This window comes from Tenrec ecaudatus, chromosome 1 (assembly GCF_050624435.1).
Source record: "Tenrec ecaudatus isolate mTenEca1 chromosome 1, mTenEca1.hap1, whole genome shotgun sequence".
Classification (NCBI taxonomy): domain Eukaryota; kingdom Metazoa; phylum Chordata; class Mammalia; order Afrosoricida; family Tenrecidae; genus Tenrec; species Tenrec ecaudatus.
Window position 1 is genome coordinate 111,990,841 of NC_134530.1, and position 27,373 is coordinate 112,018,213.

At 42.5% G+C, this 27,373-nt stretch overlaps 1 pseudogene; it reads right to left on the minus strand.

The window, feature by feature from the left end:
* Positions 1-231: 231 nt before the first annotated feature.
* Positions 232-27,373, minus strand: part of LOC142433597 (AP-3 complex subunit sigma-1 pseudogene) — a 45,501-nt pseudogene continuing 18,359 nt past the window's right edge.

Genomic DNA, 27,373 nt, shown 5'->3' on the forward strand with positions numbered 1-27,373 from the left:
GGAACATAATTAAGTGCTCTATAAATAACGCCGTGATGGTTAACGTGTGTTGAGCGAGAAGTGAGCGACAGGTATGGCGGCAGCGCCAAGGAAGGCACCAATCCAAACTGAGAGGTAAGAATGTTTTCTGTGCCTGAAAGCTTCCTGGAGGAGGGGTTGGCAGGACGGAATTGTGAAGATCGCAGGGAGATCCCCCAGGGAAGACGAACAAGGGAGTCCTGCGCAGATGGTTCAGTTAGTCCTGAGGTGGCACGCCATCAGGTCATTCAGCATGGAGGCAATGAAGAGTCCATCCAGGGAGATGAGGGAACAAGGCTGGGAGCAGGGGCCAAAATCATGGCGGAAGGACATTACATACGGCTAAGGCGTTTAGAGTACATCTCATAGGAAATACAGAACCTTTCAAAGACGTTTGTGTTTCCTCCTAAAGGAAATATAAAGCCTTCTGAAGCAGAGGAGTGACATGATCAGACTTGCGCTTTCAGAAGATGGGAATCAACAGTGTGATCCAATAGAATAAAATAGCTAGGAGTGGGGTGGGGGCGGCACTTACAGATGTGAGCAATGTCTAGGAACATGTTCTGAGCTAAGTGACTTTTAAAACAATTTCCATTGCTGATTTAAGATCCTTGGCACAGATGTGAGAGAGTATTTTTTTTCTGACAGAATCTCATTTCTGCTCTAAATTCTTTATATCCTTTTGTTTGCCCTCATTTGTGTTTACACCACCTGTCAATTTAGTACAATCTGTGATTTTAATGTGTTTTCCCCCCCTCTTCCAGATCATTATTAAATGTGCTAAATAAAACCAGACCCCTCACTGCCTCTGGCACTTCCCTCTGAATACTTCCACCTCGTTCAATATGCTGATTGTTATTGACATAATACCTCTAAACTCCTTGAAACTTCCTTCCTACACTGTCGTCTATAACTGTGAACAAGATAAATAGACAGTGAAATATTTTGCCTTTAAGGAAGTCCAGGGACCATCTTCCTGGGTCCCTTTCATTTGATCCCTCAAGAAGATTCTCCTCTAGCATCCTAGACTGGTGTTACTTGAGGAGGCGCATCCACGTCCGTCCGTCCGTCCGTCCGTTGGTGCTCATTGTTCTTGCTCGGTGCTCTTCAACGTAGGCATCTTCACGGACAGACCTAGCAATCACTACATGCCTACCTTGTCGCTGCATGCTATGGGCTCAATCCCGATGCATGCGGAGTCCACGGGACGGAGTGGAACTGCGGCATAGGGGTTTCGGGCTACAGTTTCGACAAACACAGATTACTAAATCTTTTCTCCCACAGATCCCCTTTGTGGATTTGAACCGTCAACCTTTGGTTTAGCAACCAAGGCTTAATCACCACACGAGCAGACTTCTGCTTAGAAGTAGGTCATTCCGCATAGAAATTTGAAGTGTGTGTGTGTGTGTGTGTGTGTGTGTGTGTTGGAAGGAAAGGGTGAGAGAAACCACCAAAGCCAGCTCTCGTATCAAAGTGCGTCTTTTTCACTCTCCTCAGTGGGTCAGTGATACTTCATTGAGAATGTGGAAATGCAGGTGTCAGTCACCCCTAACCTTTTCAACTCTATCTCCACGGTCCTATCTTAGCTTCCAGTGCTGCTGGGAGTTCAAGGTATATGCAAAGAAGGGGGAGACCCTCCCAATTCCATGGAGGCAATGCTAAAACTAGACAACCCGAAATCAAAAAGCAACAGACACAGCCACTGCAGACCATTGTTCTCCCCATTCCTCTATGTTCCTGGTTATTCACCCCATCAACAGACATTCTGAGTGTTAGATCAACTCCGTGGTTGGTGGGTGCTGTCAGGCTAGTCTTGACTCATAGTGACTCTAGGTGCAACAGAAGAAACACTGCCTGGACCCGGGCCATCCGCACAGCCACTGATGTGTGTGAGCTCATGGGTGCAGCTCACTGTGTGCTGAGCTCCTGCGTGTCGATCCATCTTAGTGAAGATCACCCTCCTTTCTCTGTTGTAAGCAGGAGGATGTCCTTCTCCTTTAACCCTTCCTTTTGATAACACGTTCAAAGTACCTGACACAGTTTTACCATGCTTGCTCCTTTAACAAAACAGTGATAAAATGTATTTTCTTTACTTTGTTGAATCAGAAGGACATAAAAATTATTGCTAAGTAGATATCAGGCAAACAGAAAGGTGCTTTGTAGTCCAGTTACCTTGGAGTTTACTTGCAAAATACATACTCAGTTCTTCAAATAACAATGATGATGGATAACAGAAGGCGTTAAGGAATGCTGGACTTGTGATCCCTACAAACCACCAACATTTTGGGTTGTACATAATTAGGGAACACTTTTCAAAATACTGGAATAGCCAATACACAGAGGCACACCTTTAGGTGGGCTTGGGGATGCAGTTTAGAAAAGGAAAAAATCAACAACACAAAAAAACTATTCAATTTCTTTAAAATCGGGGAGCAAGAAAAGCAACATTGAATTTCATATACTGATTTTGTACAACTTCTATACAGTACCGTGACTTAAATTCAAGAGCAAATGAAGACTCTCCTCCTCTATTTTGAGTAAATAACTGCATGGTAAACTTGATGACTTTCCCCCCAGGATTTTACCTGGGTGTCATCTTTTAATTTTTGTTTAAAAGCGGGCAGGTTTGGCACCTTGATACTGATGTAACCAATGTTAATATTTCTGGAGGCCTCAGGAAGATTCATATTCTTTACAGCTGGTACCGCACAGGCTGGAGCTCCTGCCGAGCCAGCCTCAGATTCCTCCAGTTCATTTTATGCATCAGTGTGCGTAACAATCTCCTTCATGTTGGTCTCCAAAACCATTACCCCCATCACCCTTGTGCAAGAATATTGTGAACCTTATCTACATGGAACATTAAATCCAGTTCACAGACATCCTCAAAACACTGGTCTAATGTTTCTACCAAAAGTTGAACTAGATCTAAAATGCCAAGTTCCCTTTCTGAAGAATCCACACCGAAGACAAAATATAACGTTGGATAATGTCTATACATCATTTCGTTGTCAGATCCTCTTGGTCACAATCCTCCTTTCTAGGAAATTACAAACATTTTCATCTCTCTTGGACACCAAAGGTTACGTCTCCCTGGTGATTGGTTGCTGCGTATCTTCACTGTAGGCCTCGTGGCCCTTGGAGAGCCACGGCTGCCCGTGCTTGTTGAAGATGGCCGGACCGACCAGGTGGGCACTAGGGGCCAGGGCAGGCGGGCACACGAGCCTAGCCTCAGACCCTGCCGGCCTCCCTGCCCCATCTGCTCCCTCCCGCCCCGCTCTCGATTGCTCCGAGCCATGCTTGCTTCTAAGGAGCGTTCTGGCCTTTTTTTTTCTTTCAAGTTAGACCCATTCGTGCTTCTTGCAATCCGTAGTAAATTCAGTATTCTCCTTCAACATCATAATTCAAATCCATCCGCTTTTCCTGGGTCTTCCTTCCTCACTCTCCAGCTTTCACGTGCAAATGAGGTGACTGGAAAACGCATTGACTTGAGACAGTCCTTAGTCCTCAAAGTGTTACCTTTACTTTCTGACATTTTAAAGATGTTAGCAAGGTCTTTGCCCAATACAATCCTTTTTTTTTAATTTCTCAACTATTGTTTCCAAAAGTGGCGACTGGGAATTCAAGTAAAATAAGTTCTTGGGAGTTTCAACCTTTTCTCCACTTTTCATGATGTTGTCTATTGGTCAGGTGTATTTTTGTCTTCATTGTGTTGCCATAGCACCCACACTAAGGCCGCAGCCCTTGATTTTCATCGGCAGGTGCTTCAAGCCCTTCGACTTTTCAGCAAGCAAAGCTGTGTTGTTTGCATATTTCAGGTAGTTAATGAGCCTTTTCTTCTGATCCTGATGCCATGTTCTTCTTCATATCGTCCAGCCTCTCAAATGATTTGCTCAACATACAGATTGAACGAGGATGGTAAAAGGATAGAACCCTGACATATACCATTCCTGATTTTAAACCTCACAGTCTTTCTTTGCTCTCTGTGAACACCTGCCTCGTGGCCCGTAGGCTCTGTATGAACACGAGTAAGCGTTCTGGAAGTCCCATTATTCTCAATGATATCCACCAGCTGTTATGTTCTACATGGTCCAATGCCTTTGACTAGTCCATAAACACAAGTAAACACCCTTCTGCTGTCTCGCCTTTCAGTTAAGATTCATCTGCCCCCACCAATGACATCCCTTATTTCATATACTCTTCTGAATCTGGCTAGAATTTCTGGTGGTTCCCAGTCAATGTACTGCGAAAATTGGCTTTGATAAATCTTCAGCACAACTTTATTTGTGTGTAGTGTTAATGGCATTATTTGACCATCTCTTTATGCTGCTGGATCACTTTTCTTTGGAATGAGCACAAATATGGACCATATCCAGTTGGTTGATCAGGCAGCCATCTTCCTGATGTGGGAGCATAGAAGAGGGTGCGCTTCCATTGTTGTATCTGTTTGTTGAAACATCTCAACTGGCATTCCTTTAATTCCTGAGTTTCCTGATAGTTCTCTGGGGAACACAAAATAATGGACAATAAAGTCCAGGTCTAGTTATGAGGAATGGTAGGCAGATGTAATCCAAGACTTTTTTTAACCCTTTACTTTTTCACCACAATCAAAATGACCTCTGAAAGTGGTTCTAGTGTAGATATGAGTGTGCCTTCACATATAGAATTGGGAGTTTCAACGTGGTGGGAGCTTTGTATTCCATGTATTAGTCACACCACTCCTGATCCCACTGCACACCATGTCTCATCCATCCCCACACCTAGCCTTTTCAGCCACAAGTGTCAACCAGGGCAGCTCCTACCCAAGACCATGAAACATGAAAGCAAGCCCAACAGTTGACAACTCTCACCAGCCCCTTGACAGAAACTTTATAAACTGCATTTCAGTGGTGCGAGGCAAAAATGAATGAGGCACATGCTTACCCTCCACCAGGTGTCCAGTGCAGTAACCAACTGGTTGCATAGTTGCCCCAGATGAGAGACAACCTGAGCCCCGCTAAGCAAAACTACCGAGTTGTAATTGTGTGAAATCTGCATCCAGTTTCTGGTCAAGAAGTGTTTCCTTTCTCAGCTCAGTTTCTCTTTTAAGATTCTGCCAATTCACCTTCAGATCTGTGAAAGGCAAAGTGCTTTCAGAGAGATTGTATTTTTTAAATGATTGACTGTATTTAACAAAGCTGGTAGCATAGCGCCTGTTCTTTAGGCAGCTCGGGAGAAAAGCAACGCTTTCCACTCCCAGTAGGAAGTTTCTGGTCTCGGAATCTCATGGGGGCAGTCTTCCCTGTCCTATAGGAGTCGCTATGAGTCAGAACTGACTCTATGGCAGTGAGATGAATGCAAGGTCTGTAATTCTATGAGCCCTTTCACTTTTCCATCTGAGACAGCCTTTAATGCTGGCTTTCACGGAGCATGGACATTTTACTGGGCAAGTTCATGAAACAAAGTCTGTGAGACCCTTGGAAAGACACAGCCGCCACCCGCACACGCCTTCTCAGTTTAGGTTCTGAGTGCAGATCACCCCATCACCAGCAGAGCACGGGCCTTGTTCATGGTCTAAGCTTTCCGTTTCCAGTCCCCACTTTCCATTTGATTGCTTGCTCTCCATCTGGAATGTGTACGATCGTGAATTTAGGATGACGTCATTGATAGAGGCTGCACAGCCACACCAAGAAGCTTTTCCTTTTGAGAGGCCGCTGGGCTGCTGAGTAGCACCAGGAAAGCAACCGAGCTCTGATGTGACGTCCATGTGGCTTTAAGTGCCGTTTTTCAATTGCAGGGACAGTTTCTATAGCATAATCCGAAATATTCCCCTAGAGTCACCTCTGCAAACAAACACACTTCAGTAAGCAGCCCTTTGTCAGGGTCATTGCAACTAAAGCGAACAACACAAAAAGTCCACGCTCTCTTATTTCTGTGGGTGACCTAATGTTGCCCTTGAAACGGGGAAGGCCCAATGCCCAAGGGCAGAACCGTGGTTGATTGTGGACCTTCTCGTTGGGCAAAGTCCTCTCTCATTTTCAATTGCTGAATCTTTACAGCTATAGAACCAAAAGCTTTCTTGTTAAAGCTATGTCGCCTTTCCCCCCTCCTAGTTTGCAGCCTCGGGACCACAGGAAGAGAAAAAGATCTTTCAATAGTTATATTTCTATTAAGAGATTTATCTTTATCATAGGTAGAATACATTATGGCACTTGACTTAGACATTGGGCTATTTGAAAGCATCAGGTAAAAACCTTAAACAGTGAAGTTTTAGTGGGGGGAAATCAGTTCCGGGTCCCCGTGAAATAGTTTTGTGGATTTGCTGCCCCTGAGTCACTTGTCATGACTCATAATACACTGTTCCCAGTCCACTCAGAGGCTCCTGTCTGAACAAGATTGACTATTACAAGAAGAACAGAAAGTTTCCCGTGTAATGTCACTATTTCTTTTACATTCTGAGAATCCTTCCCCAGGCACCAGCATAGTTTTAAAGGCAGAAAGGTGACCATATTTTTATGACAGTTTTTTTTTCCCTTCCCTTGGTCCGAGGTTGGAGCACAAGAACAAAATAGCTCTTTTTGTTCATTGTACCAAGAAATTCCCTCCTGGATATATCAAGTGTGACTGTTCACCTAGCAAATAGCTTGGACATATCCAGGCATAAACACCATATGAATAAAACATGTTGCCATTGTTGGATACAGTTATGTTTTTGCAAAGACAAGGTGTGTTCCACTGTATGCTATCTGCAGAAGTTCATGATAATCATTCTCAACTGTGACACTTTATCTTATTAACGGAATAAAAATACTTCTAATTATCTCAGTTAACTCTGTTTATTGTGACAGTGTATGCATCATTAATTTGGAGAAGTTTTTTTTTTTCCCTCTTCTTTCTTTTCCCCAACTGTTATTGCAACACAATAGCATGTCTGGGTTGAGTCCTGAATCTATTAAAAGAAAGCAAGCAGGAAAAGACTATATATCCAGTTTCCACATTCCAGGCATTTATTTACCTATCCTCTTTTCCTATTAACTTTCATCTAAGTCTTTTTCAGTGAAAACAGCTGGGGAAGGAGGCTCATTTATGAGTCTTATCTTAATGTTACATTGATTATCAAAATTTTTACAAAATGAACAGCTAGCTCTGTCTAATCTCAATTGTTGCATCAAGTCTACATACTATATAATCCCTCCAGTAAAAATAATCTCACTCTCATAGTAATGTACAGGCTGAGATCAGCACCCTGATGGACACGCAGAGGCTGAAGAAGCAGCCCCAACATTCCGGGTTTCTGGGTGGAATGATTGTAGATTTTTAAAAGATGTCTGCTTTCAAGCCACCTGCGGTGCCCTTAGTAGCTCATTGCCCTGGGCATTGACCCAGTGGGTGCTTCCCTATTCACCCACAACCTACAACAATTTGCACTTATTGACACCATAGCAACTAATTGGTCTTTACGACCTGCAAACTTCCAAGAAGGTCAATTTAAGCCACCTTTGTAGGGTCAGAGCTCAGTGTAAAATTCCTCACATCAGGTGCACCTCCTGTGCACCCTAACCCCACTGGACCGTCCTCTGAAGCTTTCTTAGTTGCCTCAATGAGAAGGCGTTAGACATATCCAGTTTGAGGTTGAAAGATTTTGATAGAATGCCATTACATGCTTTCTAAAACAGCATGAAATAAAACACTCCACTGTCTTCTAGAAAGATAAATTGATTCATTCAATATGTTCTTCACTCCCGCGCGCATGCGCGTGCCGTGTGTTTTATTTTCTTGTGTATGTCATCCTCCTGTGGCCTGTTGGTACCACAAAAGCGGCATCTGCAATAGTATAGGGAAAAGAATGGTCCTTTTTTGGTTTTTTTACCAGCCATGTGGCCTGGAGCAACTTACCCTCGCTTCCCTGTGCTTTTGTTTTCCTCTCTGAAAACAGGGGATGGAAACACAGAGTTGTGTGGGGGGTTTAATAACGGACCAAATGGAAACGGAACCACAGACACCGCTATCAGGTTGAGTGAGGCTCATAGTGACTCCGTGGGACAGAGTGGACTTCGGAGATGGTTCATCTTTACAGAAGCAGACTACTTCCTCTCTGTCCCGGGGGAGCGGGGCTGCAGGAGTCCAGCTGCCATGCTTTCAGTGAGCGGCCCAGTGCTTAACCCACTGTGCCACCACGTGTCCTTAATAAGTAGACCTAAATTAAAATTTTAACTTGGAATATGCTCATTAATAATATACATTAGTTAATATTATTATTCCTGCCTTATATCTTAGGCCACAAAGGGACAAGGTACAAAAGAAGTAGAAACAGTTTTCTGAAACTAGAAATGTCCTACCCTATTCACGTAATCCCCTGAAAGACGTATGCGTGTTAGTGATGATAGAAGAAATCATTGTGGTTGTACATGGCCAATACTTTATTTCAATATTATTTTTTCATATGAAATTTAAAATGTAAAATGTATAACTGGCACATGAAGTAAAAGGGTTTCGTGGATCATTTTATTTAGAGTGAAGCAAAGTAAAGGCGTCAAAATAAATATAATTACAGTCATGACGGTACAAGAAGGAGCACACGTGAGGAAAAAATCAGTCGTGTATCCTTGGGTGCCTCGAGTTTCACAGCACTGCACTGGTCCACAGCATTGCCAGGAGGAGGTGCCGTGTTTCAGTCCTCGCATCCCTTGGGCTCACAAGAAAGTAATAAGACTAGGAATAGTATTCAGAGAAGGGTCAGAGAGAAAAAGTTTGGACAGAATGCGGAGTTTATTAAGGAGATACTTCCATAGGCCCTCGCTGCTCATCTGAGGGCGCCGTGGGGTGCCGAGTCAGGGATTTCTCTGGCTACTGGTGGACCTACCATAGTGGGCGGCTTTCTGGCATGCTTTTTTTCTATTGGCTGCCTTCCTGTAGCAACTTTCCAAGCTGATCTGGCAGGATTCATGCTGTACCCTGGCCAGCAAGATGTGGAAACCAAGAATCAAGTCAGCCACTGTAAGGGTATCTTGAACACCCTTACCCTTTCAGGATCTCTATCTCTTCCATTGATAAGGAAATGCATCCTCTCCACCTTTTAGTTTCCCTTGTGCTGGGAGGCACGGGGGAAGGGCGCCTCTCCTTTTGTGCTAGAAATTCCTTCCATTGTCCATGTTTTACCTCTGCCTGGTTCCGTCTAGCAAACAATACTATCCCTAGAAGTTTATCCTCTGAAGCAAAAGTTTTGTTCCCCCAAGTGAAGTAGAGGCACAGAAATGAAATAACCGTGTTCCTTCTCAGTTCTATTGAACCAATTAATGAAACTAAATTATATGCCTGTGATATGTCCATCAATTTGTTTAATACTAGGATTCAATAAGAAGTCTGGCCTACGAGAATGAACCGTTTAGTTGAAAGGTTGAAACCAAAAGGTATGAAAGAGAACTCAGAGACTAACCTGTGTGGTAGTATTTAGAAATAGTCCAATCTGTTAAGTTCCTTGGTCGGGGTCATTAGGAAAGGTGTCAGATGAAGATGGAAGCAGGCCTTTGAAGGTTTAGGAAGTGCTGAGTGGCTCATCAGAATCATTACACAATTTTAAGGGGAAAAAAAGAAGAAATGCTAATGTTGTATTACAGACTTCTGAATTGCCACCACTAACTGAGTGGTCCAGAGTATTTCTTTCTTTCTTTTTTTTTGATTTAAATAATTTTATTGGGGACTCATACAGCTCTTATCATAATCCATACATACATCCATTGTGTCAGGCACATTTGTACATTTGTTGCCATCATCATTCTCAAAACATTTGCTTTCTACTTGAGCCCTTGATATCATCTCCTCATTTTTTACCTTCCCTCCCTGCTGCCCCCTCCATCATGAACCCTTGATAATTTATAAATTATTATTATTATTTTGTCATGCCTTACACTGTCCAACATCTCCCTTCACCCACTTTTCTGTTGTCCACCCCCCAGGGAGGAGGTTATAAGTAGATCCTTGTAATCGGTTCCCCCTTCCCACCCCACCCTCCCTCCATCCTCCCGGTATCGCCACTCTCACCACTGGTCCTGAAAAGATCATCCGCCCTGGATTCCCTGTGTTTCCAGTCCCTATCTGTACTAGTGTCCATCCTCTTGTCTAGCTAGATTTGTACGGTAGATCTGGGATCACGATAGTGCCGGTGGTGGGGTGGGAGGAAGCATTCAAGAACTAGAGGACAGTTGGGCGTTTCATTGATGCTACCCTGCTCCCAACATGCTGCTGTGTCTTTTTGTAGGTGAAAGGTTGCCACTTTCTGTTATCTGGGAGGCGAATCACTACCTGAAAATGTCTGCAGACTATTTCTGGGCATCTTCTATGTTTCCGCATAGACAGAATCCCGGATGACCTCCATGACCTCCACCTCCCAGCTCCTTACTGCCCTTCAAAATGAGGGCAGGACCGTGGCTTGCTCCTAGCCCAGGGGTTCTCCACCTTCCTCATGCAGCGACCCTTTAATACAGTTCCTCATGTTGCGGTGACCGACGCCCTCCCCCCCAACCATAACATTCTTGTCATTGCTACTTCATAAGTGTCATTTTGCTACTGTTATGAATCAGACAATGCCCGTGAAAGGGGTTGAAAACCGCTGTGCTAGCCTATCCCATGTGCAAAGGGTTGGTGGTATGTCAGTTTCGTGGGGAAGTTTCATTATAGTTTATCCAACTAGAGAAAGTCTCAACCTGCTGGTGTTAAAGAAGCAAACAATCACAGGAAACCCCAGGGTCTCCTGCGACTGAGGGAGAAGCCAGGCCCTCCATCATCCAGCAGAAAGAAATGCATACTCAACCACCTGAATGAGCTTGGATGCAAACGTTCTCTAGTTGAGTCTCCAGATGAGAAGGCTGCTCAGCCAATACGCAGATCGCAGCCTGTGAGCAGCAGACCCGCTTAAGCCACCCAGCCCTTAGACCCTGTGTGATAAGTATGTGTGTTGTTTTAAGGCACAAGAGCTTGACTACTTTATTAGGCGGCGGTAGAAAATTAAGTCTGATGCTGCTGTTGTAAGGTGCTGTAAGGCTGACCCTGGCCGGATGCCCATAAGAACAAAATGCCACACAATCAGGCACCTTGCCCAGGAGAGGTCATGGAGCAGGTCTGCAGCGTGTTTCCGGGTGCACTTAGATGGGTGTACCCATGGGGTTTTCACTGCGTTCTAGGAGACCACCAGGGCCTTCTATCTTTTCTATCGAAACCTGTAATCTCCATAAGATTTTCCACCCCCCAACCTGTGATTTTCCTGCATTCAGCATCACTGTATGTGTTGTGTGAGTCTGAAGAGGAATGTATGGACTGGTATCGGACATATGGGCTAATATCAGACTCATGGACTTGATCTGGACTGGGCTGGGCTGGTTTCTCAATATGCAATTGCTCTTTGCGATGAAGCTCTTTCTTGCCCACATTTGAGTGTCTGAATTTGTTTCTTGAGTCAGGCTAGACTAACACAAGTACATGGGCACCAACCTTACTGTAAGCCACGTCAGGATGTTTTCTTTTTAATGAGCATATTCTTGTTAAATATGGATTCTGGTTCAGAATCAGGTCTGAGATGGGGCAAGATAATTTAGTTCTACCAAGCTTGCCACTGGTGCTGACACCCATGGACTTGAACTCGAGCTTTGTGAATGAAGAGCGCATCGGTTGGTTGGAATTCATGGTGATCCAGGTGCACATCGCGGGGTCTTTCTGCTGAGGTACAATTGGGTAAGTTCAAATGGTTGAATTTTCATTTAGTAATCAATCCCTTACCTATCGGCACCGCTATATAATTAAGGAGGACTGACCAGCTGCTCCAAGAATGATTGATAGTTTCAAACCTGAAGAATCTCCCCATAGTCCTACAGGGACTGTAGGGTCCTCCTCTCTCCTGTCGGGCGGCTGGAGGTGGAATGAACTCAGCGGCTGTGTGTTTCTTTGGTTGACAAAAATGAGACTAACTTGGCGTTGAGAGGCTGGCTCAGGAAAGATGCAATGGCGAGGCCCAGGAAAAGAAGTCGACAGACAAAGGCAGAAGAAAACGAAGAAGAACTAGGTACAAAACTCATCTGGAAGAGAAGCCAGGCAGAGGAATTTCCAGGGTTTTTGTTCTGTTTTGTTGTGCTTTTTTACCATTAACCTAGAAAAAGTCAAGGTTGACAATAGTACTACTTTACTGTAAGTAGAAGACTAGTCCATTTTGGAAAATGGTGACGAAGTTGATTTAAGTCGTGGTGATTTCATGTAAGTGCAGGCAATCATTGTGGCTGAACTATGTCACCAAAAAGTCATATTAAATTTCTTACCCCAGGTACCTACGAATGTCACCTTATTTGGAAATAGGAGCTTTGTAGATGTAATCAAGTTAAGATAAGGTAATCCTGGATTAGGGCAGCCTTCAACGCAATGACTGGTATCTTTATAAGGAAAGGGAGATTTGCAGACAGGAAGACGCAATAGGGAAGAAGGCCAAGTGCTAACAGGCAGAAATTAGGGTGATGCAGCTAGAAGCCAAGGATCACCAAGGATTGTGGCAACTGTCAGAAGATAGGCACGGCAAGAACAGATCTTTCCTGAGCCATCAGAGTGCGCCTGGCCCTGACAGCACCGTTGTTTCAGATTTCCAGCCTCCAGAAGTGGGAGAGAAGACTTCTCTGTTGTCGTAAGCCATCAGGTCGGCGGCACTTTGCTGCAGCTGCCCGAGGAAATTAATATAGTCATTTGTTTGTGAAAGATTTGGAAACAAATAGACAAACAATATTGAAGAGCACACAAATCCGAGAGAGAGGTGACAACATGAGGATCTGTAAAATAAAGATTGCTTTCAAGCCACTAAGAGAAGAATCATTAAAAGGAAGAAACTGACAGTGTGGTCTTGAGAATCAACCATAGTTAAGGAAACTGAGCACGAAATATGGCAACCCAAAAAAGTCATTCGATATCTTTAAGCCCCGCGATCCAATTCTGTAAGAAAGAAAAAGCAGCATTAGGCAATCTTCCCGTTCTTTTGCAGCTCGATTATTTTATATCCATCATTAAGTCCCTACTCCGGCTAGGCTTTCGGAAGCTAAAAAGCAACAAGAGGAAAGTACAGAGTATCTTTTGTGATCTAATGACGACAATATGAATACTCTTATATTGTGCCTTTCTGGGGAGTTCAAAACGTTTTTACCTGTAATATGCTATTAATCCTAAAGCCTTCACTAGGAAACAGAACAAACATTATCATCATTTAAAGGAGCGAGAAACTGAGACAAGGGAGAGTTAAATGAAAAACATTCTCAGTGCAATATATTGCGTGAGTGAGGCAGAATGCTTATCAGGAGAAACACTGATGACAATAGAGAGCCTGGAAATGCTGGTGGGGCACATGTCCGATTCCAGCACTCTTCCTCCCCCCCCTCTTGTTCTTCTCCCTCCTCTCACTCTTCACAATTTCTTTGCCCTTATTTGCAAAAATTGATTTTGGTGACAGGATATTTGACACTCAACAGAAGAGGTATAGTGGACATGTTGGCGATCAGGAAAATAGGTACTTTTCTTCATGGTTGTTTCTAGTGTTTTGCCTCGAAGGGTTAATGAATAAGGAATAGTTGCGCTCGGTGCTCTATCATTTCAGCAAAGCTGTCAGTTTGCCCCGGTCTTTAAGGACTGGAGCATTATCAATGGTATTTTCCTTTCGGAAAGAAAGCACAGAGCTGCCAAATCTCTGTCGTGAGAGCTGAGCCTCATTTTCTTCTTTAGAAAAAGCCAATTCCTTAAGCTGCGGTCCCCCTTCAAAAGAGACATTCCCAATGTTCTTCAATGAGATGTTACATTGTGCCCTTTCTTTATGGTGCAGTTGCATTCTTTAGGGGGCTGTTACCTAGAAAGTCGAACAACAACAGCCAGCACCAAACAGCCTGTGTTAGAACACGCACCCCACCAGCAACCAAAACTTCCTCTTGGCCATAACCCATCAAGAGCAAACTCACTTCAAAATAATAGCCTGCCTTGCAGGAGTTGAATTCTGGACTCCATGCAGTTAAAAGTTCTTTGTTTTAAAAGCTGTCAGAGAGGAATTTTCTTTCTTTCATTTGCCTTTGAAGAGTAACTCGCTGCTAGCAGTCTCCGCTCTATGTTTTCCACGGTGACACAATAACATTCTCGGCCAAGAAGCAACACCAGAGACCAAGGCAGCAGGGTTGCTACCTGTCAGCGAACTGTCACACTTTCACACAAGCTATAAAATAGGACAAGTGTTACCATCATTTAAAACATGTAAAATCTGACAAATGGGAAAATTTAGTTGAAACCATTCTTCATGGTGAGAGGACCTTTGCGACACCCGAAGGCCTTTAAATTAGGCATCCAGAAAGGCACGGTCACTTCGGTCCTTTGGCCAGTGCACGAAAGCCCACAGCAGAGAGTTAATGACAATGGAGTGACTTAGAATAAAAACAGTTGTACCTACGCTGTACCAGTCGGAAGAGAAAGCTAGCAATTATCAGTGAGCAATTCCTGCCACTCTTCTGAACACCAGGACGGCGAAGGGTGTGGGCGGAGAGGTGAGGGAAAGAAAGCCGAGGTGCAAATAGGCAGAGGGGATAGCTTTGCTCCGGCTTCAATACTTTATTCATTGGAGTGACGGCAACCCAGATACATGTCCACTTTGGACTAGTTTGTAGCACCCTTAGTAATTTGCTATATTAGTTCTTCTTATTATTATTATCATCATTATTCTAGCAATGGGCACTGAGAGCAGGCTCACTGAGAGCAGGTTCACCAAAAACAGAGCAAATGCGATTAGAAAGGCTGTCACTAAACCAGAAAAACAATGTAGACCTGCTTCTGTGGGTTTCCTTCTGGGGGGACTAGAAAGCCTCAGCTTTGACACAAGGAGCACTGGTGTGTTTGAACTGATGACCTTCAAGTCAGCAACCCAGTATATAACCACTGCGTCCTCAGGGCTCTGAGAAAGGTGCATGGCCCCTAAATAATAATAATAAATAAACAACATGCGCCATAAATCTGAAGATAAAGTAAAACTGATTGAGGGCAATTCCCAAACTGAAATTCGGAAAATGTATCCAAACCAGGTGGGTTTTTGATTGTTTTGTCTGTTTGTTCCCCTCATAATCTGAGCTATGGGCACTATGCCAGTTTCCAACTCCAGAAATAGTTGTCTCGTGGAATCATTTCCTGGGTGAATCCAAAAGGGAGAAGCCTCATAAAGAATGCGTCTTTTGGCAAGGGGCTTAAGTGGAGAGCAAATGCTTTGAGAATGATTGGGGCAGGGAATGTATGGATGTGCTTTATACAATTGATGTATGTATATGTATGGATGGTGATAAGAGTTGTATGGGTCCCTAATAAAATATAAAAAAAGAAAAGAGGAGAAAAAAATGATTAGGGCAGGGACTGTACAGATGTGCTTTATACAATTGATGTATGTAGATGTATGAACTGTGATAAGAATTGTATGAGACCCTAATAAATTGTTAAAATTTAAAAAAAATTTTAAAAAAAAGAAAATGATTAGGGCAAAGAATGTACAGATGTGTTTTATACAATTGATGTATGTATATGTATGGATTGTGATAAGAGTTGTATGAGCCCCTAATAAAATGTTTTTTAATAAAAAAATAAATAAAGAAAGAATGCGTTTTCCTAGGCCTTGGGCTGGGTGAGACTTGCCTTCAGTTGCTGCTGTTATTGGTAATAATACCAACAACAATGATAGTTGTGATTTACTTGGGGAAAATGCAATAATAGTTACAACGTGTTGAAAGTTCACTAGGAACCAGATGCCCCACTAGGCACTTTATTTTTATCTTTTTTAATGATCACAACCGTTCCTCTACAAATGCACTCTTATAATCTCCATTTTTCACATGAAAAATCAGCAGCTCCGAAAGTTGAAAGCTGTTGTCCCATGACCATTATGGACTTGTCACCTTCTCAGGAGAAGCAGTCTCTGTGTAGCCAGGAAGATGCTACCACAGTCCGTCACAGCGCTTGCACTGGATGAGAAATGTAAGTCTGGCAACATTTCAGCCCAAACTGAGACAAAGTGTGGAGCTGTGAGAGGGCCCCTGAAGCTCTGGGTTTCTGCAAACTCCCAAATCGGATAGCCTCCAGCTCCGGCTCGCTGCAAAGCCCCCAGCCTGGCACCGGCCACAGCAGTGGTGTGGTTCTGAGCAGCTGGAAGCCGTCTTCGGCCAGTTGATGAGGATCAGTGTAAGTGCTTTGGCTTCTTCTCAGTGGTCGTCTTAGCAAGCCAAGAGCAAAGCCTAATGCATACAGTGCAGATCTAGCTGGATGAATACTGCTGCCAGTCAATCATTAGGAAGCCCGAAGTGGCTGGTCGTTCTTGTCACCCAATGGTGCATTGGAAGCCAAGCCTGGTCATTGACTTCTGACAAATCAGCAAAGACAACCTCAGGGAGCAGAGTTGTACTCTGAGGCAGATGAGGTCTCTGGCAGTTGGAAGAGGCTGTTTATTCTGTTTTTTATCAATCGCAAAATCTGACTCTACAGTAAGCAAAATTTTTATGAGAAGTACTCCCAAAATGGAGGTCCGGAGTGAAGCATCGCCACGGCGGTATGTATGGTGTCTTTTTTGGGGGGGGGGGTGCATGTTTGGACCCGATGAGGAGCTTAAGCAATCAGAGCCATTACATAGCGTTATCTGGAGTTTCCCATGACAATTTTTCACCATGTTATGTAAGTGTCCTGAAAGGCTCGATCTTGATTCATATAAATCATCATGTATCTTACTCTCATAATATTGCTGTGATGTTGGAATGAGCGTCCCAATTTATAGATAAGGAAACAATCTCATTTGCAAAACCTCTAATACCTATTTCCTTAGTAGTAGAATTAGGACTTTAATCCATCTTGCCTAGGAAAGGGAGGTTTTCCCCACCATGTCCAATAGCCTCAGCCCTGGCTTTTCTACCCCGTTCCAGGTAAAATATTTGGGGAAAGCACAGTATTTCTGCATGTTCACATCAATCAATGTACAGAACTGGATGGTACACGACAACACAAATAATAACTTCTCTAAAAAAAGAGTACTTTTTTAGATATAAAAATAAAAAGGTTTAATTCCCAAATATTTATGAACTATATTATATTTCTTTTTTAACAAATAGAAACCATGCAATGTATTTCAGTAAATTTTAACAATTACTTAAAAACGCTTACATTTGGAATACCTGAATCACAGATTGTATATTATTCTCAAATCTCATTAGAGATTTCAAGGAGAAAAGTCATCTTTATACCTAGCAGCTAGCAGAATGTCTGCCAATACAATTTATAGTGCAAGAGTGACCATTAACTCCTACTTTTTTAAAGCACATTTTCTCTTAGAGACCTTGACAGTTTGGACATAGGGCAAAAGCTTCATTTATTGACTTCCAGTTGAAGAAGATGAAAGGAGTATTTTGAAAAGAGTTGTTCATAAAAATAAAGGATGAATCATATATGCCTTCAAGGAGAAAGATAATAATACTGTGCATATGCCAGTTATATATTTTGCTGGTGTTATTATATCTTATTGAATGCCTAAAGATATTAACAAAACACCATTAAACCTTATAAAATCATATCTCAGAAGATATATATAGACAATATTTTTAAACTGATGGTTATGACCACTGAGAACATTTTTACATCAGTGGGTCATGTACAGCATTTTTTAAATGGGATAGAAAAGAATAGATTTCTAAAGGACAGGGGGGAAAGTTAGAATAAAATGAGGTGTATCCGCCTGCATAAATTACACATTCACTGCTATTTCCCCATCAGCTAGAACAAAGAACAACCCCTGATGACCAGTAGGCAGTTAGTAAACAGTTGCTGTTAAATAAATATCTCCAAGGTGTACCACCGGATTGCGCTGGGCAGAGAGGGACTCTCATAATACGCATTTTTCCTGCAAGGCGAGCATCCAGCAAATTGTTCTGAGTTACTACACCCAGTGGCATCTCCTGGAAAGGTTCTCTCTGGTCACAGTGAATTTTTTCTTAAAAGCAGTTTGTCTGGAACCACATTTTCTATGCTGGCAGATTTAATAGATAGCGAGCGGCTGTGAAATGTTGTTTCCTGCTCAGGAAAATCCCCACAGAAACTGTTGTGATGTTAAACACAGCTTACAGGGACAGCACGATGAGAAAAACTCAAGTGTATGTATGAGTGGTTTTCTCAATTTAAAAAAAGTGAAATGTCAACTGATGACAAACCTCATTCTGGACATCTGTTAACTTCCCCAATGGGTGAAAATGTTGACTTGTAGTGCATTTGGAATTCGTTCCACCAGGTCAGACTGTTCACCAAGCTTTCTATTTAGAGGTTCTAAAAAGGTTATGTAATGGTGTGCCATAAAAAGGCCCGATTTGTGGCAGACGGGGGACAGGTTTTGCCACCATGACAATGCACCTGCTCATGCAACCTTCTCAGTGCCCCTGTTTTTGGCAAAAACAGCATGCCTCTCTTTCCTCACTCCCCTTACTCGCCTGACCTTGCTCTGTGATACTTCTTTTTGATTCCGTGAATGCAGAGGGGCATGAATGAAACGCCATTTGGCAAAGTAGAGGAGGTGAAGCAAAAAACGAGGGAGGTGCTGTCAGTCATTCAAAGAGACGATTTTGAAAAATGTTTCCAAGAATGGAATCACAAATTTCACTAATGTATTAAGTGTAATGAAAAGTACTTTGAATGTGATAGGATTGTTTAGTAAAAAAAAAAAAATTAAATACATAGCTTTGAAAAATTGTTTTATTTTTTGGGTACACCCTTATATGACATAGATAGATAGATAGATAGATAGATAGATAGATAGATAGATAGATAGATAGATAGATAGATAGATAGATAGATAGATAGAAATAAAAAAATAAATATTGATCAATAGAGTTCTAGTTCAGATATGCCAGGTTTATCCCGAACAAAATTTATTGAAATATATGTGATAAGTGGATGGCTACAGACATGTTCTTTCAGGCTTGGTCTAATTAGGGTGTGTGTCCCACACACAAACACACAAAGGTCCAATCAACAGGGTATCTTCTGAGACCATCTACTGGGCCAGTTAAATTCAAGGAAGAGAGGTCAACTCACAAGTTTATAGTGACTATTTTGGGACATTCCAAAGTATAATCTTGATCGATTTTTTTTTGAAAGTGAACAGGGAAATCATGAGGGTTTATTGAAAAGAAGTTTTTAGAAAATGGAAAACTGTATTGGTGGGGAAAAGGCCAGCAATTTCGTCTCAGAAACCCCAAGAAGTTTTTCTGCTCTCTATGTTATACAGTACGATGATGAGTTGAAATTGGCTTCACAGTCAGTGTGTGTGTGTGTCTGTGTACTGGATCCCTGGTGGCATAGTGGATACAGGTTGGACTGTGATCTGCATGGTTGGCAGTTTGAAACCACCAGCAGCTCCTCGGCAGAAAGACTGGGCTTTTCATTCCCATAAATGCATACAGTCTCAGAAACCCACAGGGGGTTGCTATGGGTCAGCATTGACTCAGGTACTGCATTGGGTAAATATATTTATTGATTTGCATGAGCAGGGGAAAGTTGAACATTGAATAAGGAGGGCCAAAGAGGAATCAATGAATTTGCATCATGGTGCTGGCAAAGATTTCTGAAAGTACCCCAGACAGCCAGAAGAACACACAAATCCGTCTTGGCTGAAGTACAGCCAGAATGCTCCTAGAGCCAAGGATGGCAAGGCTTCACCTCTTGTACTTTGGCTATGTTGTCAAGGGAGACCAGCCACTGGAGACGGCCGTCATGCTTGATAAAGTAGAGAGGCAGCAACAAAGAGGAAATCCTTCAGCAAGCAGCATGGAAACAATGGCTGCATCACGGGCTCAGACACAGCCCACTGAGAGGAAGACATGGGCCTGGCACGTTTCCTTCCCTAGTATACCGAGTCGCTCTGCATTGAAACCAACTCAACAGCACCTACCAACAGCATTCAGCTAGTAGTTAATATTTATTACATTTATTAATAGATAGAAGTGATATATGCAATACTTTTATTAATCCTTTATGCTAGTCTATACTGTAAAATGTACTTATAGGACAGGATAAAAAGTTGGGGAAATGGTGTGTTTATGTATATACATATAACATCCATGTAAATCATACATAATACATAAAAATGCATCTATAATGTCTTAGATTAGCTTTTGTGGAAATAGAATTGTAGACAAGGATTCTGTTGCATATAGTGTACTGGTAAATTAGTTTGGGGAGATACCAATAAGAGAGGAAGGTAAGCACATTAAGACAGTGGAGAGAAAGCAAAGCAAAACTGGGGTTCCCCCAGTCCAACTACCCAGGCCGGAACCCCGGTGACTTAGTGGGTTACTCATCAAGCTGCTCCCCCTCAGGTCAATAATGGGAACTGTCACTCCACGACTCGAGAGGAAGATGGGGCTATCTTCTCCCTCAACGATCTAAAACCTTGGACATGAAAAGGGCCAGTGCTACTCTGTCCTATGAAGTCCCAGAATTGACTCGCTGGCTGTGGCTGGGGTTCAGTTACCCTCCCAGGCGGCTCCTGTAAGCCAGAATCAGTATCCCATCAGAGAAGGGGATCATCAGGAACCAGAATCCTCCAACATTCCCCAACAATCCTCCATAAATATTAATGGGTAATCATTTGTTTTCAACATCTATTAAGCACAGACTCCATGCCAAGAATTGTGCTACATCCTAACATCTGGGATTATGGTTTAATAGGTCAAAGATCAATTCATTGACACACACAGTTTATACATGATAGAGTACTTTTGCAAAAGGAAAAGGGGCCAATTCTAGCACTGACCAAATGAATTCCTTGGGTGGTGCTCAGTTCCTTTGACTTGGAAGTTCTCCTAGATTTTCTATCTTGATTTGTCAACCACCAAACCAGCCCAAGAATTTAGAGTGAGATGACCTGAGTGTAAAGATACAGGTTGGGTTTGATTAACAGTCCAAAGGAAATCTTGACTGTACCAATATACATTTAAGAGATGTAATGTGTATTGCAACTTTAAGGCTTGCAATTGTAAGAATAATTATATGAAATGGCATCAAACCATGAAAACTATGCTATTGATATGGAAATAAAGTTATATTTTTGAAGAAGAGAATTTAGCAGCATCTTGACAAAACTAACCAAGCAAAACAATTTCTAATCTACTACTGACTTCTACATGTTCTCCTAATTTTAGATGATGTTTTTAATATTTGAATGATTAAAATAATAAGCCACAAAACCTAATTTAGTGAGACTTGTGGACATCCATTAATATTGAAGAACAGTGAACAAAAATCCCCATATATTCATGTTCTTCTGCTATCTTTACTCTATTGTCATTTTTCAGAGTGCAAAGGATTTCTACCAGCTCAATCCAAGCTGAAAATGCAGATTTAACGTGTGACTCATATGCTTTAACACTATCCCTGTATGTGCCCCATGACTAGCCTGGGAGCGACCTCTCACTCCCATCCTATCTCATACCAAATCAATGCCTTACACTGGATTCAAACCCGTCATGCTCCTATCCCACCATGTCCCCTATTCCATTAAGTTTCCCACACTAAGGGCTGAGAGCTGTACCCCCACCCCAGGTATTGGATTTCATTTAAATCAGCAAACCTAAAGGGTTTAGGAATGCCTAGATGGCACAAATAATGAAGCACCTGGCACCGAGCAGAAATCTCGTCTCAGAAGCCCTATACGGGAGCCACACAGTAAGTCAGAATCAACTCCGTGGCGCATAGAGTTTAGTTTAATTGACTTCAGAGGAGCCCTAGTGTCACAGTAGGTTAAGTGGTGGGCTGTATAGGAGAGCAGCCTCTCCATGGAAGAAAAGAGAAGTAATCGGCCTCTGTGACAAACTGGTTTCAGAAATGTTACTGAGGCACTTTCAGGGTTATTGGGAGTGGGTTTGATTTGGATTTGACATGTGTCTCGAGATGTGACTTAAAGGCACTCTTTCCCTCCGGATTCTGACTTTGTGTTCTGTATTATTTCTTCTCACACACAAGTGTACATTCAAATCATAATAGGAAATGATTCTTTAAAAGAAAAGAAAGCCCTCACTGCCGTCACCGTGCCCTGAGCTCTGGTTGTCAGATGGCCTCAGTTTGGTCCAACACTCAGCAGCCCCGTGCACAGCAGGACAAAACAGAGCACACCGTGCCCCCTCCTCACCAAGCTTCCTGCACTCGAGCCAATGGTCACCGCCGGGGGTAACCCATCTTGTCGAGGGCCTCCCTCTTTCTGATGCCCCTCTACTTTACCAAGATCATGTCCTTCTCCAGGGACTGGAGACTCCTGACAACCGGGAACTTTCTATCTTCTCTGTCAGCACCATCATGCAAAAGCATCAATTCTTCAGTCTGCCTGATTCCATGTCCAACTTTCACTTGCATGAGAGACAAATGAGGATACCATGGCAGACCTTAGTCTTCAAGGTAACAATGTTGCTTTTCAGCATTCTAGAGTCTTCGGATACAGATTTACCACTAGCAATGTGTTGTTTGATTTCTTGGGTGCTCTTCCATAAGCAATTCTGGATTGTGGATCCAAGTAAGACAAAATCCTTGACAACTTCAACTTTTTCTATTTATCATAATTTTACTGTTCATGTTGGGTGACCCTGTTGGTATTTGAAATATCAGTGATGTAGCTTCCAGCATCTCAGCAACACACCAGACAGGCCACTACAGTACAACCAACTGCCTGACAAGTTGTCCCGTTCACAGCCCAGTGCATTGCCCACTATGTCATCGAACAAACTCAACACCGTCGAGTCCATTCCAACTCATGGAGACCCCAGGATGTTACAAAGCACAACGAATTGTCAAAATGTGCATTTTGATTCATTAGGTCTGGAAAGGACCTAGAATTCTACATTTACAATTAATGCCAGAGCTGCTAACCTGGAAACCATACTTTGAGTAGCAAAAGTGGAGTCTATTAGTTGTCAAATGTGGTTGTCATAATTACCCACAAATCACATCCCCAGATAGCCAGGCTTTCTTGGCATTGGGCTCAATTTGTTCATGGAGAGTTTTAAGAGCTCCCCAGTTGATTTTACAGGCTAGCAAGGCCTGAGGAAGCCTGGTGTAATATATACCTGATATCAAGTTCTCATAATGAACCTTGATAAGGGCCTTCATTGTTCTGCTTGCCTGTGAAGTGCCAGCTGTCATAGTCTACACACTACACTTCTTGCCAGTCTAGTTCCTCCTACACAGTAATTATCACCAGTCCAGTTTCCTCCACGCCCCCACCCCCTCCTCCCACTAAATCAGACACCAGCGTTCTTTCTTCATTTGCCCCGCTCAATTTTGAAAGATGTACTTGATGCTAATTATAGGGTCAGACTACCTAGATCTTCTGAATATTATTGGCTTTGTGATTTCCTGTCATGGCATTATTCTCTCGTCCATCAAATATTTATTGTGTAACATTCCATAGCTACATAATAAATACTAGATGACATAAATGTAGAAAGGAGACATTCATGCATTAATTCAATAAATCATCATTTATTGAAGTACTTCTGACATATTAGTCAATGATTTAGGATCTGGGGATACATTTAGTAAAAAATCAAAAGAAATCTAAGGATGATTATAAGAGACAATTAGGGAGAAAGAGAATAAGGAAATAAATGCCTATGCTATCTCAAATAATGATGAAAATCATAAAGATAAGTCAGCAAAATGAATGAGTAGAGATTGTGGAGTCTGTAACTTCACAGAGGAACCTCATAGAGAAATGAAAGCTGGGGACAAGGCTGCATACGTCTCTGAGAGGAAAACGTGTCTAAGCCATGAGGATCCACAGCTTGAGCCTTGGCTCAGGGGTTGAATGTAGAGGAGAGGGTGACTATGAAGCTAAAGCAACGCCTTGTCACTGAGTTTGGAGGTTTCCAAAGGAGGCCCTTGTGGGCAGAACTGAGAGACAAAGGGCTGTGTTCAGAGAAGAGGTGGAGGGGGAATTGACCAGATTAGGACTTCGATGCAGAGTGAAGTGGGCAACATTTACCCATATTATTTAAAAATTATCAACATGGCTACGATAGATTTGTCTTTTTAACCAAATAGGCAAATTATTAGTCTCTGCCTTTCTGTCATTTGCCAAATTTTGACTATTTTAAGACATATTGCAAAGGAGTGCCTTCCATTCCATATTGTCCTCTAGTCTTTTCCAGCACTTCAATGGTTAGACAACATTAAGTTGGTTAGTCCTAGTCCCAGTACACAGCGAGAAATACATTTTTCAGGGCTGCATTTTGCAAAATCTTTGATTTTAAAAATAAAAGTGTTTTATTGTGAATTGGGTAAAAGCGTACAGACAGATCATTACTTTTTTATTAACAACTCTTACTCACTTTCTTCTCGGTATCTCAGTCGTGGGAATCCTTTCCACCACTCCCTGCCTGCTTCCTTTTTTCATTTTTCCTTTTTGCCTAACCCTTTTGAATGTTGGCTGTAGAGAAATCCTGCCCTTTTAATCTGAAATTGGTTGATTGTCCTCCGGTGTATGTGGCCTACTAGTGTTATTATTCCCATTGTAGAGCTACTTCTTGTTTGGCTAAAATTGACCATGGGGTGAGTTCAGTTCTTTTAAAGATGTGGACATGGGTAAGAGAGTCTCCCATTTACAATGTACACTCAAATGCCTTACACATCTCCTTTCATGCAAATCCAACATCTCAACTTACTATGACCAAAGCAAGACCACTAGTTTTCTAGACTAAATCCATTTCAGCAAATAGAACCACTGCCTGGCCAGTTGCCCAAGTCAAAACCGAGCTTCTGTCTCAGCGAACATTTAGGACTGCTCACATTCAACCTGGCCTGAAATCCTATTGGATTTACTTCCAAGATCTTTCACAAATCAACCACTTTTCAGGACTTTTTTCCATAATGACAAACCTAATTCAAGTCACTGCCATGGTCGTGAAGGTCAGTCCTCCACCAAAATGGAGAAGGATTTGTAAGTGACAGGAATAGCTATGGAGATCAAGAGAGAAGTCTGGACTAGACAATCATAGAAAAGGCTTCCAAATGACAGTGGCAGATAGCATCCTGGGACTGCAGGAGTTGGATCACCCAGGACGTGTATGAACAAACACTGCTCTTGGATCGATTCTGATTCAATATACAGGGCTGAGTGGAGCTGCTCCAGAGGGTTTCCAAGGCCGTGAATATTTATAGATACGACTCTTATCTCTTTCTCCCCCAGAAAAGTTGATGGGTGCAAAATGCCAACCTTTTGGCTAGCAATTGAGTGCTTAATCACTGTGCCAGGGCTTCTCAAGAAAGTCTTTACCAAACCAAACTCACTTCCCTCGAGTTTATTCTGGCTCAAAGTGACTCTAGGTGAGGGAACAGAACCTGACACTGAATTCAGCCCAAGCACTCCAGAAAAGGAAACGGGGAAAGACTCTCAGGAAGTTAGTGGTAGAATTAAGACAAAGTGGTGTTCTAGATGCCATGAAAATAAAGAGCTTCTTCCAGGAGGAAGAAAGAAGCAATATTGTCACGTACTGCTCTTTGATGAACTGCCATCAATACATCACTGAGCAATGAATCTATTCACAACGATGAGTTCTTGCCTGGACTGTGCAGTAGTCTCCCGTTTCTCCTCTCATCTCGTACAGGCCACCATCCCAAACCAACAAAAACAGCAAGAAAACACGGTGCTCTTTCTAAAGCTTAAATATATCAGATCATTTCTCCTTTTATAATTGTGTGGCAACTTAGCGCCTTGACACAGGGAACTGATATTTTACCTGGTTCCTGCGTACCTCTGTGAGTTCATGTTGCTCTATGTCCCCCCACTAGACTCCCACCTAACTCGTTTTCCATTGTCGTCCTACTATGGAAGACGAGCAATGTTGATGTCCTGATCTTACCCTCCACGTGCAGCTACCGGTGAAGAGGCACCAATATCCTCTCTTAAGCACTGATGCTTTACTCAAGGACTTCCTTTAATTCTTCCTGATTTCACTGGGCCTCCACAGATGCCATCTTCAAGCGCTGGAGGCGTTACACCTGAAAGCATCACTCAACTGGGACAAGATTACAGATGGTGGCTATACAGCCTTCATGGGTGTTTCCATCCATACATTGGCAGGATGCTTTCAAGTTGTATTCCAAGTGGTGTCTCGAGGACATAAGCCCCAGTGGGAATGTTCCTTCTTGTCCATAGCAGTAGCCCACTCACAGCACATTCTTTATGAGCTTTTCTTTTTTGACCCACTTTCTCCATTTCCTCCTCAGTGTTTGTTTGATATGACCTCCTCCCTCTCCCCCCCCCCACCCAAATTACATGTCTCAAAGTCCTTACATCAGAGTTGATTTTGGAAGAAGTACATTCGAAAACATATGCCAACCCAGTTCCCATCCTTGGGCTTCTTCAGGTTGTCTTCAACCTGAAAAGTTTATTGTCTCCGATCTTTGCATGCATCCTTCTGCTGAGTGCGCTTCCACCTTCAGCATTTCTTACTCAAAGAGCCTTCTCTGGTCCTGTTTACAGTGTTCTCCACCAGTTACTCCAGCATGCTTGTATCTCCTTGAGAGGGACAATGTGGAAGATAGCTTACTTATTAATCACTTCAAGAGGATATTAGCTGTCTTACATCTCTCCTCTTCACTTTAACCCCTACCTCCACAAACACATTTTTGGACATAAGATCATAAAAACATCTTAAATGACATACTCTCGCTGCTTTTTGCTTAACTCTTAAAACAAGATATACCCAAACTAAAGCAGATAGTTGATCAAGTGTCAATATTTGTAGACTGACTGATCTGTGATCTTTGCTTCTCATACTGGATGCATGTACCAATTATATACCTACTATACCCTGATACCATAGTGCTGGTGCGTGGGGCTGCTAACTGCAACTTTGGTGTTTCAAACCATTCCTCAGTTCAGGTCAGCAGTTAAAACCCACTCTCATTAAAATAAAAATTTTAAAGTTACAGTGTCAAAAACTCACAGAGGCAGTTCATCGCTCTGAGTTAAAATTGACTCGATGGCAGTAGAGAGTAGACCCAGTATATTGAAGTGTGGCATATCTTCCAATATAAGTTTGATCAGAAAATATGTGTGTGCACAATGAAATATTACAACCTCTCTTTTCAAGAATTAACATTTTTGTTTTTACATTTAAACAAACATATCTTATAGAGTAACATGGGGGGGGTTCTCATGGGCTTTCATGATAAAATAAGTGTTCTTTGTCCCTTGCTTTAGGGGTACTTTGATGGGAAAGACTAAAAAACCTGCCTCTAAGGGATTCATCCTCTAATTGGAAAAAGGCAGGCGACTCTGATGGGAATGGACAGCTACACAAGCTCTCCCTATTTT